The sequence below is a fragment of the Mirounga angustirostris genome, unplaced genomic scaffold (genome assembly GCF_029215605.1).
Source record: "Mirounga angustirostris isolate CCGP_5_RB_7025 unplaced genomic scaffold, mMirAng1.0.hap1 SCAF_7, whole genome shotgun sequence".
Lineage (NCBI taxonomy): Eukaryota > Metazoa > Chordata > Mammalia > Carnivora > Phocidae > Mirounga > Mirounga angustirostris.
In genome coordinates this window covers 74,424,037-74,441,283 of record NW_026991715.1, presented here as the reverse complement: position 1 = coordinate 74,441,283, position 17,247 = coordinate 74,424,037, and the positions used below count along the sequence as shown (strand labels likewise).

At 41.4% G+C, this 17,247-nt stretch overlaps 1 protein-coding gene across 2 annotated transcripts in view; it reads left to right on the top strand.

Annotated features, from left to right (window-relative positions):
* The window catches only part of SKIC3 (SKI3 subunit of superkiller complex), a 157,760-nt gene that overhangs the window by 1,728 nt on the left and 138,785 nt on the right, over nt 1–17,247 (top strand). The gene's annotated exons all lie outside the window — the stretch shown is intronic.

The window sequence follows — 17,247 nt, the reverse complement described above, 5'->3', positions numbered from 1 at the left end:
TTAGGGGGAGTGTGGAGACACTTTCTACCTTTTCTCTCCTTGGAACCAATCTGCATCTTCCTCTAGAACCTTCCTCCATTTTTTCTTTCATCTTTTCCTTTCCTACTATTGACACCTAGTGGTAGCCCTGGCATGAGTTTTATTACTTACCACGGAAAACAACTTTTCCTCTGTGAACTTGCTCATCAGTGTCTTTGTCTAAAAATAGTTTTAAATGTCCCTTCTCACCTTTGTGAGCCCCTCTCATCTGCTCTGAGCATCAGGCTGTCTAGGCAGGCTTTTGGGGGACCAAACCCTTCCTCTTAGAGACATTCAAAACCTACCTTCAATCCTAAACTATAATCTCTTTGTGAGCTAATGAAGACATCAATGTGCTGATAGTTTCACTACAGGTAGGTTTGAAGAGTACCAACCACTCTGGATTTCCTGTTCTTTCAAACCAGCAAAGGTTGACAACACTGCTCTTATTAGGCTAGTGGGATTCAGATAATGAGAAAGTGAGGGTGGCTTTAAATACAACCTATCTGCTTAATGACTTCTAACTGGAAGTCCCCATGATATTCATTTGTTGTGGATACCTATGTGACATTCCTACCTGGATATTGTGGCAGAAACAATGGTGTTCACCAAATATCCCATCTGCTACCCCACATTTCCCATAGTGATTGTGACTACTTTTGGCCAGTGGGTAGTGGGCGAATATGCCATGTGTCACTCCTAGATTGAAGCATCGAAGAGCTCCTATTCCACCTTTCCAGTGTCTCTCTCTCTCCCTCTTTTTTTTTTTTTTTTGTCACAACCACAGACATTCTAGATGGTGGACCTCTACTAGCCTGGGTCCCTGAGTGACCATATGGAACAGAGACCAGTGACTACCTTCCACCAAGCCATGAAAGATATGTAACAAGTGAGAAATAAACAGTTGTTATGTTTAAGCCACTGAAATTCTGAGGTTGTTTATGATTGCACCAAAGCATAATTTAACCTGACATCTCATTGCTTTTCAGTTTTATGTGTTCAAGATTGAAATATTAATGTTCTCCTGTAAACCTATACTTCCTTTGTTCCCTCCATCTCCCTAAGTGACAACTCTGTTCATCTACATGCTAAAGGGAGAAACCTGGATGCCATACTCACATCTGCCCTTTTCTCACTTCTCCTGTGCAGAAAAGAGTTGACATAGCTGACCTAAGACTGCTGTCCTTATAAAGCTCTGCTTGTAAGGTTGGCCCCTGGCTGGCATCTGGGAATTTGGCTGGCAAATAGTTCCCTACACTGATACAAGATTTTCCCTAAATAATAAGGATGCCTCACTGTGACTAAACTGTTTGTACAAACAATATGGTTTATGTTGACCATGACCTGCTTTCCTTTTGGGAGTCTAAAACTTTGGTACGTGCTAGGCAGGGGTGCCTATATGACCACCTCCCAATAAAAACCTTTGGGTGTTGAGTCTTTAACGAGCTTCTCTGGGCAAAAACATTGCACACCTTTTTCTGCATTTTCATTGCTGGCAAAAGAGTGAGCTCTGTGTTACCCCTCCAGAGAGGGAGAGAACATAAGGAAGCCTGCACCTGGATTCTTCCATTTTCCACCTGTGTCCTTTTTCCTTATTATCCAGCTTTGTATCCTTATAATATCATATGATAATCTTAGCATGAGAAGAACTATATAATGAATTGCATGAGTCATTCTAGTGAATCCCCAAACATGATATGGTCTTAGAGACCCCTGTAAGTATCCCCCCATATCTAATCCAGCACCGAGTCCTGTCAATTCTACTTCCTAAGGTATACTTCAAATTATTGTGCTGCTTTTCTTTATTTGTTGTCACCACTCTGGAAGGTGCTATCATCTTTTATGTGTGTTGACCTTTAACAGGACCCAATAAAAAACACCCTCCCTTTTTTTTCCCTGCCTGAGTTTGGAACCAACTGAGAGATACAGTAAGAGATAGAAGGGTAAACTTCATTTAACAATAAAAATCTAGATTGGGATAGCTTAAATGTGCAGCCAAATGGATTTGCTAACATCTCCGGAATTAAGTTTATATGCCCAAATTGCTGCCCTCTGCCTTAGAGCTGTCCATCTTGAGAGGATGGACCAGATTGTACTCTCATTAGGCACCCAGTTTTGCAGAAAGGAGAAGGAAAAGGCTGAGCTGAGCATACAAAAAAAAAAAAAAAAGGAGTGAAGGTTGGAGGTTTTAAGATTTCTTGCTCACTGTGAATTTTATCTTCCGAGTGGAACTCCAAGTCCTGGGCATCAAGCAAATGATATACATGCTGACCGTGAATAGGCAGTGGAGAAGGGAGCATGGTCAGTGAACACCAGGTTGTCAGGAATGAGCCTCAAGCAAAATGCTGGCCATTAGTACCTAGCCAGGCTAAACAAGTAGGCACAGAGCTCCGTGGGCCCAGCGAAGGGCGTTCGGTAATGTGGGTCTCAGGGTGCAGGCTGCTGCTCCTTGACCTTGAAGCGTGTTGGGAACATACTCATTCTACCACATTCATTCTCAGCAAAGGTAAGAAGGCCAGAAAGACCTCAGAAGGCAGGCATAGCTAAGGCAAGGATTAAATTACAGGAAAAATGTCTCTTGGTATTTACGGAATAATATTTCCTGCAATTAGAGATAGTGAAGTTAATGAAACATAAGCTTCAGATCCCCTCACATGTGTGGGCCCTTTCCAAGGTCCTGAGCAGCTCTACTAATGTGTTCCCACGGTCATCCTTTATATCCTTTTACTATAATTCGGAAGCACACAAAATTACACAAAAGTAGTACAGGGAACTCTATCGAAATAGCCATTTTAGAAGTATGCTGCTAATCGGGTGCCACATCAGCCCCTAGTGCCTTAGTATGTATTTCCTGCAAACAAGGACATTCTTCTGCATAACCACAATACAGCCCTCAGAATCGGGAAGTTACCCTGACATCTAATCCTCAAATCCAGTTCAGAATCAAGTTGATTTAGTTGTCATGTCTGTTTTGCTTCCTCGTCTGGGATGGTTTCTCAGTCTTTCACTAACATTCCTGACATTCACATTTTCCAAGATTATAGGTCCTATATTTTGTAGACTGTCCCCCAACTGCAGTTTGGCTGACCTGTCTTTATGATGAGATTCAGATTATGTGTCTTTGGGAGGAACTTCACACAGACTGGATTCGGAGCCGCTGTAGGGCTGCACTTCTCTCCCCTTCTCACTCAGCTTGAAGGAGACTCACTATACTACCACGTTGCCATCTACCCCACTTGGCCTCTGTCTGTCCTCTCTAAGCCACTCTGTGTCCCCTCAACCCCCGAGCCAGCATAGGTGTCTACCCTGCCCTGTCCTCCCTACTGGCTTTAGGACTGAATTGTTTGTGAGGGAAAGAGAAGAGGAAAAGGAATAGTTGTCCTCTATTTTTGTAAAAACGTGCAAAAGTAAGATGACTTAACTTCAGTGGGTGAAGGCCATTGTCTCTTTTCCTTCTGTCACGGCAGGCATTTTGGGGATTTGGCTAAGAGGCATTTGAGTTGGAAATGTATTTAATTTGCGTTTGGTGGGATATATTTATATTGTTTGCAGCCAATTGTGGTGTATAGTTAAGTTTTTGCTGGCCGTCCCAGTGTAAAAACAGCCTCCAGAAATCCTCCCCGTGCCCACTGGGGTGACTCTCCTCATATGCTAGCACGCAGGCCAGAGTTCTATCAAAGTGTGAGTATGGGCTGTGGTGTCTGCCCCAGGGAATATGGAAGTCTTGGAGGAGAAATAAGATTTAAACAGGTAGAGCCAGAAACTATGCTATGGAAAATTTTGTCTTATGTCATTAGACTTTTTGGCAAAATTGCAAGCAAAGGATTCTGTTCTCATAGACAGTACACATGGGGTGCACTCAATAATACAGCCTATAAACTATAAATTCATATATCTTTCTTGATGGGAAGCACATGAAATGGAATGTATCATAATTCCTATGTCTATAAGTACACAAACCTATACTAAGACTACCATTTGTTTTATGCTCTCTGCCAATTAAAAAAAAAAGATTAACTATGCTATAGGAAAGATCCACTTGTCTTTCTATTCTCTTTATGTAAAATATTTTAAAATTGTTATTATGTGAAGGGATGAGTAAAGAGTAGAGAGACAAAAATTGTAGGCAAAAAGTATGATGGTGGTGTGTCTAGCAATTAATAACTTTGTTATTATGTTTGGTTTTTAATATTTGTATTTTTTGTAATTATTTGCACATTCTGAGTATTCACTTTCATACCTAATTTTTAAAATTTGTTATTTTGTATCCTTTTTCTTGAAGAGAGCCTCCCCCCCTGCCCACTGTGACCTGGATCTACCCTGAGCTACATTTAAACTGCAGGGTGGCTGAACTCTGTGCCTGCTACAGAGCGCTAATGAGTATCTAACTGGAAATTGTCCATGACAGCATGGGTATTCCTCACCTTTACTCCACCTGGGGTAAAGGACAGCATTCCTCACCTTTACTCCACCTGGGGTAGGTGGCACTGCCTGGGCTGCTGCAAATTCCATTTGCATTCTAGCCCAGAAAGGGAAGCATGGCAGAACTAGCCTTGGATTCGTGTAGATGTCACATGCTCAAAGTCACTCCACACCATCTCGTTGAGTCCAGATGGTACTGGAGAAAGCATACCTAGAGGCAGATTGCTTAGCCAAAGTCGCTGGAAGCAGTCACCGAGGCACAGGACTGAAAATACATGCTCCACAAGAGCTCCATTGCCCAACATAGAGGCCCTGCTCAATTAAGTGGGAGGACTCAGAATGGAAATGACAATGAAGAAATTTTTGATCTGTAAGAAGAGAAGGACACCTGTAAGAAGAGAAAGAGTCAGGGACTTCCACCTTTGAAAATTTCTAAACTTGTAAGAAGGCAAATTCAATTGACTCTGTCTCAGGTAAATGCATAAATGGATCTTCTTCTCATGCCCAGAGTTGCTAAACATGATGCCAAATTAACCTTTTATGAGTGGATTTCTCCCAGTTGAGTTTACCTCACAGGTTGTAGATTTGGACCACCTGCATCCACCAACTGGCATCCATCCTGGGGAAGCCGAGACCAAGCACATTTCTTATCTCATATCCTAAGCGTCTTCTAGAGAGTCTTTGGTGATACCAAGTACTGGGTTCTCAGAGTATAGTTTTGCTTGGCATTTGTTCTAGGAGTGGGGTGTGGTTTGGCTCCTAAGTTACGTAGGTGGGTGAGGAACCAGTGCTGCAATAAAGTTCTGCTTCCTGTTAACACTTTGAACTCTTTAAAAGAGTGAGGGTCATCATAAAATGGGAATTGAACAAATAGAACCGCAGAGGTCCTAAAGGAGTATCTCTTCACGATGAGCAGCTACCGCTGCTGAAGGAAGGATCCACAAATCCCCCATGCTTCAGGGGGCTCTCCAGCAGAGGCTACGTGGAATTAGCAATCAAGGAGGTCTTTGATTTTTTCATACAAGATAGGAAATTTTGATTTTTGAACTGCAGTTCTTTGGATTTTGTTATCTTTGGGCTTTAACCTGCAAGAGGATTTAATCTCTGAACCTCATTTTCTCCCTAGACATTGGTTTAGAACCCAAACAGGGAGAATGTTTTGGTTTCGACTGCTGTTGTTTGTTTTGTTTTTAATTTGGCCCCTCTCACCCCAACACTGGAGGGAGTCCAGGAGTGTTAGCCTACTTGAAGTTCCCCTCACATGAGGCCAAGGGGTAAGGACTGTGTGGTCCTGTCTAACACTCTGCTGAGCCCAGTGCTTCTGGCATGTGTGTGCTGCATTAAAAGTGTCTCTGTCTAGTGTCAGGGTCTCCACATTTCTTAAGAGCAGCATTGTCAGTCTTGACACAGTGTCTGACTTCTCCTCATCTTGTTATAGAATTGATTAGGTTCATACAAAATGCTGCCAGGGATGATTCCCCAGTATTCCTCACCTTTACTCCACCTGGGGTATCAATTTGTGGCATAGTTCTGACACTGCTATTGATGCTTCTGAATCCGGTTTCCTCAGGCCTTAGGGAGCAAAAATACCTCTGCCACATACTCTTCAAAACTATTGCCTTACCTCAACTCTGGAATGTTCTGGGCTTTGCCTGTATATGGTAGAATATATCTTCGATGCTTCAGTCCCTTCCGCTGTGCCCCTGTTCCTTCTAGGAAGTCTTAGGTGAGTTTCTAACAGGTTAACTTGCTGCTTAGGTTGGTCTCTTTATCTGCCATATGCACTGTTTGCCAAACTGAGTGCCTTCTTTCCTTCCTTTAACTTTGTCCTTGCTTTCTAGCCTAGGCTTTTCCCCCCTGGATCTTCCCAAAAGAGGCACTGTGCAAAACAAAATTTCCTTTAGTTGGACGATCCTGAGAGAAGCTAACCTTCCATGACATCAACCAACATCTAAGCAAGACCTATGCTTGCTCTGGTATTGTCCAAGCTGGCTTGACTTTAGTGTGTCATCTGGGTTGTGCCTGCTCTAGGGCCCCAACTCAACACATTTCTACTGCCTGTTCCCTCGAAGTGTAGGCATTACCAATATCCTACTTTTGGTATCACTTTTGAACTCACCTAAACTGAGTATTTTGTCCTGATTTTCCTAGTCTTCTTCTCCCTTAAATCTGTATTAGTCTTCAAGGAGATGGTTCTAATGGACTAGCCCCAGAGGTCAGGCTACAAAGTCCATATGTGACTGCTGGAAGCCCCGTGTGTTTGTGTGTGTGTGTGTGTGAGTGTGTGTGTGTGTTGAAAGTGGGGACAGTTCCCAAAGAAAGGGTTATTTCGAAGAGGGCAGAGGTTCCTAAAACGAGTTCACTTGGAGGGTTGTTTTGCACTTAGCATATTGAAGGCTCTGAGAGGTCCTGCTTTCAAGAAACCTGGTTGGGAAGAGAGGAATCAAATAGAAGTTATCATAAGGAAGTACTCAGAAAAATTCAGAATGTGGGATATTCTGCAAGACAACTGGCATGGTCTTTTCAAAAAACACAATACCTTTTTTTAAAAGGTCAGGGCGGCTCTTTTGGAATAAAAGAAACTAAAAAGACGTAACAATCAAAGGCAGAGTGTACACTGTAATTAGATTTTGGCTCAAAAGGAAAATATTCATGTTGAGGACCAAAGGAAAAATTTGAATATGGACTGAGTATTAGCTGATTTTAGGGAATCATTAACTTCCTTAAGTGTGGTAATGCTCTTGTGGTCATGCAAGAATGTCTTAGGAGATGCATGCTCAAGTATTCAGAGATGAAGGGTAATGATACCGTGTTTGCAACTAATTTCCAAGTTATTCAAAAACAGCAAAATATATAGAGATGTATAAAAGGAAAGATGGCAAAATGTTAATGACTGTTGAATCTCAATGGTGAATATGTGGGTGTTCTTTTGTATTATTCTTCAACATTTCTATGTATTTTATAATAAAAAACTAAAAAGAGATCTATTTAACCTAGTGTTCTAAACATTTAACTCTGAAACTCTTTTTTTCCTTTATGATATATTAATATGGAAGCATCTGTTGCTTCGCAAAGTATACTCTGGAACATGTTGGCTTAGGTCAGGCTTTCAGGGGCTACATTTAAGAAAAAATATGCAGTAATGATAAATGCTCAGTGAAGAATACATATCTTTTTTAAAAATTCAGGATGCCCTCAAAAAACTCCATCCAGCTAGCTGAGGAATGTTTGCTACGTGTTTGCTACCTCATCTACAGTGCAGCAGTTCTAATACTCTTTAACATAGTGGTGTGACTTCACTGGCCAGAGGAATGAAGTTCACAGCTTATAGAGTGGTTCTTGAATGTCTAGCATCCCTTGTTTTAGTGTTACCTTCCAGATGATCCAGGCTAAATTCTCAATCAACTGTATCCTTCCATGCTTAAAGAATTAGGTGAAATGGTAGATGGCTTAGAGCACTTTCAGGAAGAGAGAGAAACAAAAATTTGCAAGCATAATTGACAATTCCTATCTGGGGTGAAGTTATAAGGAAACCCTATGTAGTATCTCCTGATGGTCAGTTCTATGTATCAGCTTGACTGGGCCAACGAATGCCCAGGTATTTGGTTAAACATTATTTTTGGGTATGTCTGTGAGGGTGTTTCTGGATGAGATTGGCATTTGAATTGGTTGCCTGACTAAATAAAATAAATTGCCTTCCCCAATATGTCTGGGCATCATCTAATCCATTGAGGGCTTCAGTAGAACAAAAGAACAACAGAACACAAAACTGAAGAAAGGGAGAATTCCCTCTCTCTACCTGACTGTTTGTGCTGGGACACTGGTCTCCTGCTTTCCAACTGGAACTGCACCACCAGTTCTCCTGGGTCTCTAGCTTGTAGACAGCACATTGTGGGATTTCTCAGCCTGTATAATTGCGTGAGCCAATTCCTTATGATAAATAAATATATGTGTACCCACACACTATTGTTTCTGTTTCTCTGGAGAACCTTGACTAATGCATTCCTTATATCCACTTAGATGGCTTTAGAGAAGACAACAACTCAAACTGATTAAACAATGAGGAAATTTATTATTTCACATGAGACAGTCTGAGGTTGGACGACTCCAACTTTGGTTAATTCAGCTGCTCAACTACATAATCAGAGACTTGGGATTTTTACCTTTCCATTCTTTGAGCTGTATGATGTTGGCCTTCTGTTAAGGTTATCTCCCCTCTGTGGGTTACAAGATGGCTAAGAGAGTTTTACGTCACATCTATAAACTACACCATGCAGAGGAAGAGAAATTATTGCCTCTACCGATATCTCCTACTTAAAGTTAGGAAACCTTTTCCAGAAGCCCTTACCTCTAGTTTCATTGTACAGAACCAATCAACCAGGCAGAATGGAATGACCATGGTTGACTTAGATATATCCCAGAACTGTGGGGAGGGTTATCTTCCTTGATGGGTGGAGTGGCAGTTGTTAAATAGGACACCAAATTCTTTGACACTTCTTCCATTAGAAGGTAGGGTTTACACCTTTAAAATCTGGGCAGGTTTGTGACTGCTTCAACCAGTAGAGTACAGAGGAATCTGTATGACTTATGAGACAAGGCCATACCAAGCCATGTGGCTTCCACCTTGCTCACTAGAACATTTGTTCTTGAAAACTTGAGCTGCCTTAGGAGAAGTTTGCTCCAAAGCTATCATGCAGTAAGAAAGTCAAAGCCACATGGAGGGCCATGTTTAGAGACTCTAGTCTGTAGTTCCTGATGAGCCCCACTTTTGAATATTCCAGCCAAGGCAGCAGACATATGAGTAAAGAAGCTCCCAGGAAATTGTAGACCCCAGTCATTTGAGTCTTCCCCTTTAAGGCCGCAGTTATCAAGGAAGAGAGACAAGCCAGCCCTCCTATACTCTGTCTGTGTCCTGACCCACAAAATCCCTAAGTGTAATTAAATGGTGGTTATTTTACAGCACAAAATTTGGGATAGGTTGTTGCATAATAATAGATAACTAGGACATGTTAGTCCTGGACAAAATTAGGATTTTTTTTAGTGAGGCAAGAGAATAGTCAATGTTACTGTGGACAACCACAGAGCCTGCTCCATTTTTGATGCCAGGTCTTGTACTGATGTCCATGGGCATTGGGTTTCTCTAACATACTCAACTTCTGGATTTTTTTTTTTTTTAAACAAAAAGTGTTTCCTAAGGTTAAGTGACATCCTTTGGGGCAAATGACATCCCAGGGTGCCTGGGTGGCTCAGTTGGTTAAGCGTCTGCCTTCGGCTCAGGTCATGATCCCAGGATCCTGGGATCGAGCCCCACCTAGGGCTCCCTGCTCAGTGGGGAGCGTGTTTCTCCCTCTCCTCAAAGTTCATGCTCGCTCTCACTATCTCTGTTGCTACCTCTGTCTCTATCTCAAATAAATAAATAAAATCTTAAAAAAAAAAAAGACATCTCACAGGCATGATTTGGTTCAGACATTTTGGGCCTAGGGTCCTTCCTCAAGCCTCTGAAGAGTTACATTCTAGACTTGGTCCATCCAAATTAACACCAAGCTCCTCTGCAAACACAGAAGCCCTGTGGAACAAAAAATGAGAAGCAAAGTCATCCCTTAGTCTAATCTAATACAACCTCAAAATATAAGTTGAGATAAAGACTAGCTGTAATAAGGAGACTCACAAAATTCACTGGCCTAAAGAAATTTATTTCTCGGGGCACCTGAGTGGCTCAGTCATTAAGCATCTGCCTTCGGCTCAGGTCATGGTTCCAGGGTCCTGGGATCGAGCCCCGCATCAGGCTCCCTGCTCAGTGGGAAGCCTGCTTCTCCCTCTCCCACTCCCCCTGCTTGTGTTCCTTCTCTCACTGTGTCTCTCTCTGTCAAATAAATAAAAATCTTTAAAAAAAAGAAATATATTTCTCTCTCACATAATCTTCTACCCATTTTAGGCTGTCTTTGTCCCACAAGATCTGGAAAGGACCCAGATTCCTTTCATCTTGTTGCTCTGCCACCCTCTAGGATGTTGTCCTCATCTGCATGGCTAAACCTGATCATTGTTAGATTGTGTGATTGTCACATCATATTCTCCAGTCAACAGGAAGGGGAAAGACAACATGGAGGAGCCCAGCCCAAGCCCTATGTTTTAAGACCCAAGTCTGGAGGCCATCCATGTCACTTTTGTTCACATTCTGTTGCTGAGAACATAGTCACATGGCTCTAACTAGATGCAAAGGAGGCTGGGAAATGTAGTTCCTGGCTGAGCAGCCACATAAGAAGGGGAAAATGGATTTTGGTGAATAGCTGGCAGTCTCCTCCATTCCTAGCAAGTCATTTCTTTACTTGGATAATTTGGAGGCTAAAATGATGAAACTCTCTGATATAATTTCAGTTTTTCTAAAACACATTTAATTCTTCAGGTAGACATTTTTTTAATCTAACACATTCTCTCCCACCTCACACTGTGTGTCCAGGCTGCAGCTCTAACACACATCTTACATAAAGTAAGACCTGTATCTTAGTCTTGGATGAACTTCTTGGCTGTTACCTGTTCAAATGACAAAACAACACCAACAACAATGATGAACCCCTCACAGCTTTACCTCTGCCATTTACTAGCTGTTTGACCCTTGGCAAGTTATCCTTAGCCCCAGTTTTCTTATCTATAAAATGGAGAGGATTATGATATATCACTTTAAGTTGTTGTTGTAAGGATTAATTGAATTGATGCTTGTAAAGTGCCAAGCTTCATAGAAATTATTTAGGGCAACCTTCTTGGGTCCCCTTCTCTCTTCGGGAGCTTTGTAATATCACTCAATACTATTGCTCAATAAACTTTGCTGCCCACTGCTAAAAAAAAAAATTAATAAATTTTAGCTATCATTATTATGTTTTTATTATTTATCTTATGGGTATTTTGTAAAGCACACTTTTTTTTTTTAAAGATTTTATTTATTTATTTGAAGAGAGAGACACAGCGAGAGAGCGAACACAAGCAGGGGGAATGGGAGAGGGAGAAGCAGGCTTCCCGCTGAGCAGGGAGCCCGATGCAGGGCTCGATCCCAGGACCCTGGGATCATGACCTGAGCTGAAGGCAGACGCCCAACGACTGAGCCACCCAGGTGCCCCTGTAAGGCACACATTAGTACCTTAATAAAACCATACCCAGAACTGCCAGGGTTTGGGAGTAGATTTCACCACATGGAAAAAGGGTTAACTCTTTCCCTTGAGCTTGATATTCCCCTTGGGGTTTTCTGCATTTCAAGTTGGTGTGAAGTCTCATCAAATCACATGGTGAGCAGTTAAATATCCCAATTTGACATGTGGTGGAAGACTAGAACCCATATGTTCTGATATCTGGGTCATTTGACTTCCATTTTTAATGTATCCAACACCATTTTACTACTCACCATTTTACTACTCTGACATGATTTAGTTATCTATTGCTGCAAAACAAACCAAAGCCCAAACTTAATGAATGTGAATTCTTGTTTCTCACAGGTCTGTGGGTTAGCTCAGCAGTTCTCTGTTCGTCTCCCCTGGGCTCACTCATGTGGCTGCATGTAGCTGGAGAGTCAGTTGGGAACTGGGCTTAGCTGCGACGGCTGAGTAGCTGGGCCTCCCTCTCCATATGCTCTTTCATTCTTGGCTTCTTCGTGCCATGGTGATGTTAAGGCAGCTCTTCTGAGAGGGCAAGCCCCATGTGTATGTGCTTTTCAATACCCTGTTGTGAATGATCTTCTGATGACCACTGCCAAAGTAGGTGACATGACCAAGCCCAGACTCTGTGGGAATAGATTACACAAGGGTGGATATCAAGAAGAGTGATTCACTAGAAGCTATTATGTAATTACTCCTACCCATTTTGTGGTTGTCAATTCCAGGTTTGGCCAACCAGTAATAGTTGGTCCTAAGTTCCCACCCAAAATTTTAAATGGAATGTATGTCTATGATAAGTGATATATCTATATCTATATATAAGTTCATATGTACTTCGCACATGATGGATCTTTAATAAATACCCAACGAACGAACGAATGAATGAATCAGTCATGTCACCAATGGTAAGAATTTGCAAAGAATGTCCTATAACATTAATAATCGTAGGTTGAGATTTCTCAGCAAAGTCCTTACCATGAAAGTCATAGTTCTTCATAGAATACAAATTTTTTAAATACAAGAGTTACATCTTTGATCTTCTTCCCTTTGCTCCACTATGCTCAATATAGTGTCCAGTATGGTTCTTCAATACATTCTGGCTGATGGACTTGGTACACTTGGAATGTTCTTATTTCTTTGATAAAGAACATGCAGTAAGCTAAAATGAGACTCTTTTTCTTGCCAAACTTCTTCAATTAGAGAATGCTTGCTGTCACAAATAACAGAAAATCCAGCTCAACTGCGTTAAACAATAAGAAAATGGACGTCCAATAAGCATGCCTGTGGTGTTTGACCTGACAGCTCAGTGAGGTCATTAAGGACCTCAGTTCATCTCTCCACTCTGCCATATGCATAGTGTTGTTTTCATCTTCTGGCTGGTGCCTCCGATGGTCAGAGGTGGGCTGCTGGCAGTCAGGAGCACTACATGCTCCCTCATTTACCTTCACTGGCAGAGAGCGGGAGAGAGCATATTGGGCTCATGACTCTTCTCAGAAGAGTTACGGACTTCCTTCCTAGAAGCCTCAGCAACTCCCCTAGCCCTGCAACACATCTCACTGGTCTTAACTGGATCACATCACCATTCCTGAGCAGGCTGTGGAGGTAAGAGGAGTGAAATTACTTTGATGTGCTTAGACTAATTAAGATCCAGTCTTAGAGCTTCCCTCAAAGCACTTTACTCCTCATAAGAGGCATTAGATACAAGAATCTGAGTCCTGTTAGAAAAGGAGAAACAGATGCCAGGAAGACAGTCAACAATTACTGTGCACAGTATACCTTCTGTAAGGCCCAACTTCCCTATTATTATGTGCCACCGTTCTTGCATTAATCTTCCATAGATTGATTCCCCAAGATCCCTTGCTTGCCTTCATGTAATATTACTCAACTAGATTTTATCCCTCACCACCCAGTGTTAGAAAATAATAATAACTAACAGGGGCGCCTGGGTGGCTCAGTTGGTTAAGTGACTGCCTTCGGCTCAGGTCGTGATCCTGGAGTCCCGGGATCGAGTCCTGCGTCGGGCTCCCTGCTCGGCGGGGAGTCTGCTTCTCCCTCTCCCACTCCCCGTTTGTGTTCCCTCTCTCGCTGTGTCTGTCTCTGTCAAATAAATAAATAAAATCTTTAAAAAAAAAAAAGAAAAGAATAATAACTATCATATATTGAGTACCAGGGTGAATCTGAAGAGACAGACTGACAGGATTCTCCCCCCCCATCAAGTATTTTACATTTTTACATACATCAATTCTATGAAGTAGATAATATAAACCCCATTTTTACTGATAAGAAAACCAAGACTTAAAAGGAAGAAGAAAGAGAAAGAAAGAAAGAAAGAAAGAAAGAAAGAAAGAAAGAAAGAAAGAAAAAGAGGAAAGAAAGAAAAGAAAGAAAGAGGAAAAAAAAAGAAAAAAGAAAACCAAGACTCAGAAAGATTCAGCAAACAGCCTAAAGTCACACAGCTACTAAGGATAGAGATGAAATTCAAGTCCAGGTCTGTAGGCTCTAAAGACTGCTCTTTTCATAATACTGCCTCACAACTCAGCAAAATATGTTTAATTTAATTAGACGATTCATTTTCATTATAATATCTTCTCTTTGATCAAGTCAGAACATTTTAGGAATGGGAGGGAAACTGCTCCACTTTTTGACTTTGTTTTGTGTTTCCCAGGAAGCTTCCTTTCCTAGGAAGCTTAGAAAAAAAATCTACCTCCTCTTCCAAAAATCAGCTTGACTATTCTATTTTTAGCAAATGAGTTATAGCTAGTCACTAATTGTGATTTTAGTTCCACTCCTGGCTGTTTCCTACATACTCTCTGCTTCAAATTATGTAATAGGTCATGTTTACCTATTTTAGCTGTATGTTACCATGCAGCCAGTTATTTTTTTTAAAAAAATATATAGAATTCTTTGTATTTAGGCTTTAAAGTTCTGGTGGTGACATTTACATTGCCATCTCTATGAATAGTGGCTCCTGGAGTCCTACAATCCAGGCCTGTGTGCGACAGCCTAGTTAAAATCTAACTCCAAGGGGAAGCGTGCAGTGGGTGAGGATATGTTATTTGATTCCTCCCAAACTCCAAATATGTGGTCTGGTTTCTCCTCTAGTCATATTCTATTTAGGTGATACCTAGAAAAGAGATCAAGTTCAGGGTCAACTGTTCACATTCCTTTGCTGTGAAGTTTGAATGGTATGTCTCACTCAATCAAGAGCCTAAATTTAAAATAACTTTTGGGGGCTTCCTTGATGGGGACAGAACTGAATCTTTGGGGGCGCCTGGGTGGCTCAGATGGTTAAACGTCTGCCTTCGGCTCATGATCCCAGGGTCCTGGGATCGAGTCCCACATCAGGCTCCCTGCTCCTTGGGAGCCTGCTTCTCCCTCTGCCTCTCTCTCTCTCTGTCTCTCATGAATAAATAAATAAAATCTTAAAAAAAAAAAAAAAGAACTGAATCTTTGAGCTGTCTATAGCAATGTAGGTTCTGGGGATCAAATTCTGAGGTGATGTTTCAAATTTCTTAACCTACAAATGCCTCTAAAGATGGGAACCAAGTTACCTAGATCTACCTTCAAGTGTCAGATTTAGTTAAGATTAGAGGAAGTTCCTTAGCTATGGAAGTATTTTACTATGAATTGGGCTCAACTAACTCTTCCACAAAATCTTGGGAAAATACAGTTTAATTTCAAATTAACTACATGAATATGTATTCTGTATTTTTGGCCCAGATGGAGATTTCTTATAATTTCTAGGTGGCACAGATGAAAATCTCTAACAGATTATATAAAAATCAACCTAACAATTTGGCAATTGTATAAAAGTTTAGTCTTGCCCTCCCATAAGCATTTCCCCTTCTTTTCTTAAAAGAAAAAATGGAAGTCTCGTTTTTTTTCACCCCTTTACTGTGCAACTCCTATCTTCATCTCCATGTCTAAGCCATCATGGTGGCCCCATTTCCCTTGCAATGGTCTACCTATGGATATATGATATAGTTCTGGCCAATGAGCCATGCAGGAACATCTGCTTGGGACTTCTAAGAAATGTTTCTTCATTCCTATAGAATAAAAATTCTTCCTTTTCTGGACATTGTCATATATGAATGTGATGCCTGGAACCGTAGCAACCATTTTGTGACCTCAAGGGGTACGGACCTTAATGTCAAGTCCACCAGTTCAGGATGGCAATAGAAAGATGAAAAGAAGCTAGGTCTTTGATGATGAAGTTATGAAGCTACTCAACTAACCAACGTTGGAGCAGCTCTACCACTGGACTTTTAAATTTAAATTTAAACCAGCGGAACTCATTTTTCTTTTAGGGTGCTCTCAGTTGCAGATAACAGAAACAGCAACTCAGCTGTCTTAAATTCTCAGTTGGGAACATTCAAAGTGACACAACAGGTCATATTTTGAGTCTTTCCGTGCTTCTGCCTTGATCCCCACCTTTACCCATTCCCCCCTTCCCATTAGTTGGTCCTTCGTAGCATCATTGGAATGACCGCTTCAGTCTCCTGAGGTTGTCAGATTTTTTTTTTTCAGTAACCCAACATCCTGACTGGAACTCTTATTAAAGCATATGTGCTACTGTGCAGTAATTGTCAGATTGTCTCCTACGTATGATTATAAGGTCTTTGAGGGAAAGATGTGTGTTATTCATCTTAGTATGCCCAATGCCTAACACATTGCTTGGTACACAATAAGGAATTAATGTTTATTAATGAATAAAAATGCTAATGAGTATCAAATGCTAACAAATAAAAATAATGTCATGAAGACAACTGTGTTCTCTCTTCGGCTGACTTATTCTTGGTATATTACGCACCATGGTATCCTAAGCAGGGTGGGGAGGATTAAAAAGATGAAGGAAAACCTTTAACTCTTAACATTTTTTGACAATTTGGGAGAAAGGTAAATCAAGCTTAGTGGAGGTTTTTGTAAATCTTGTATCCATTTTATCTTTGCCTGACTCGTATGATGAATTATTCAAAAATATGTATTGAGTGCCTAGTACATGTCAAGCATTGTTTAAGAGTTTGGGATACATCAGTGAAGTAAACAAAGAAAGCCCTCCAAGAGCATTGGCTCCGCAAGTGAACTCTAGCGATCATTTCCCCTTGCTCCATCTTAGTTTGGCATTTGTGCACGAACAGGAAGCACTATCATGGAAAGCTCCCAGATTCTCAGATGAAAGACACTGGTAAACACGTGGATATATTGTTCATAAGTGCTGCCACTTCTTTCTAGAACCAAGGACAGTTAAGAGGAGGAGGTCACTGATTAAATCTGCTTCTTGACTTTGTTCTCAGCAATCCACGCCAAATGGCATTGCCTTCATTTTTAAAAAGGGAGTTTTATATAGACATGCAATATTGGGAGGGTGCAGCTCTCTTCCCAGCTGCAAATCTCCATGAGGCACCTTCTGGGACAGTGAGTCCCGCGCATACACACCAACTTGGTGTTTCCCTTCTCTAGTTTGCTGGGGACTCTGCGCTGAGAGGCTCCACCTGAGCACAGCACCTTAGCTGTAGAGGCTAGTTTGGGCACAGGCACAATTTCCTAACGAAACTGGGCGTATGTGAAAGGGACTAAGGGAAGCTTATTTTATGTGTCCCTCCACAACCCCGGCTTCTACTGAAGTGAAGACTGGAAATAAAGGCCACACTGATTTTCTTCTGAG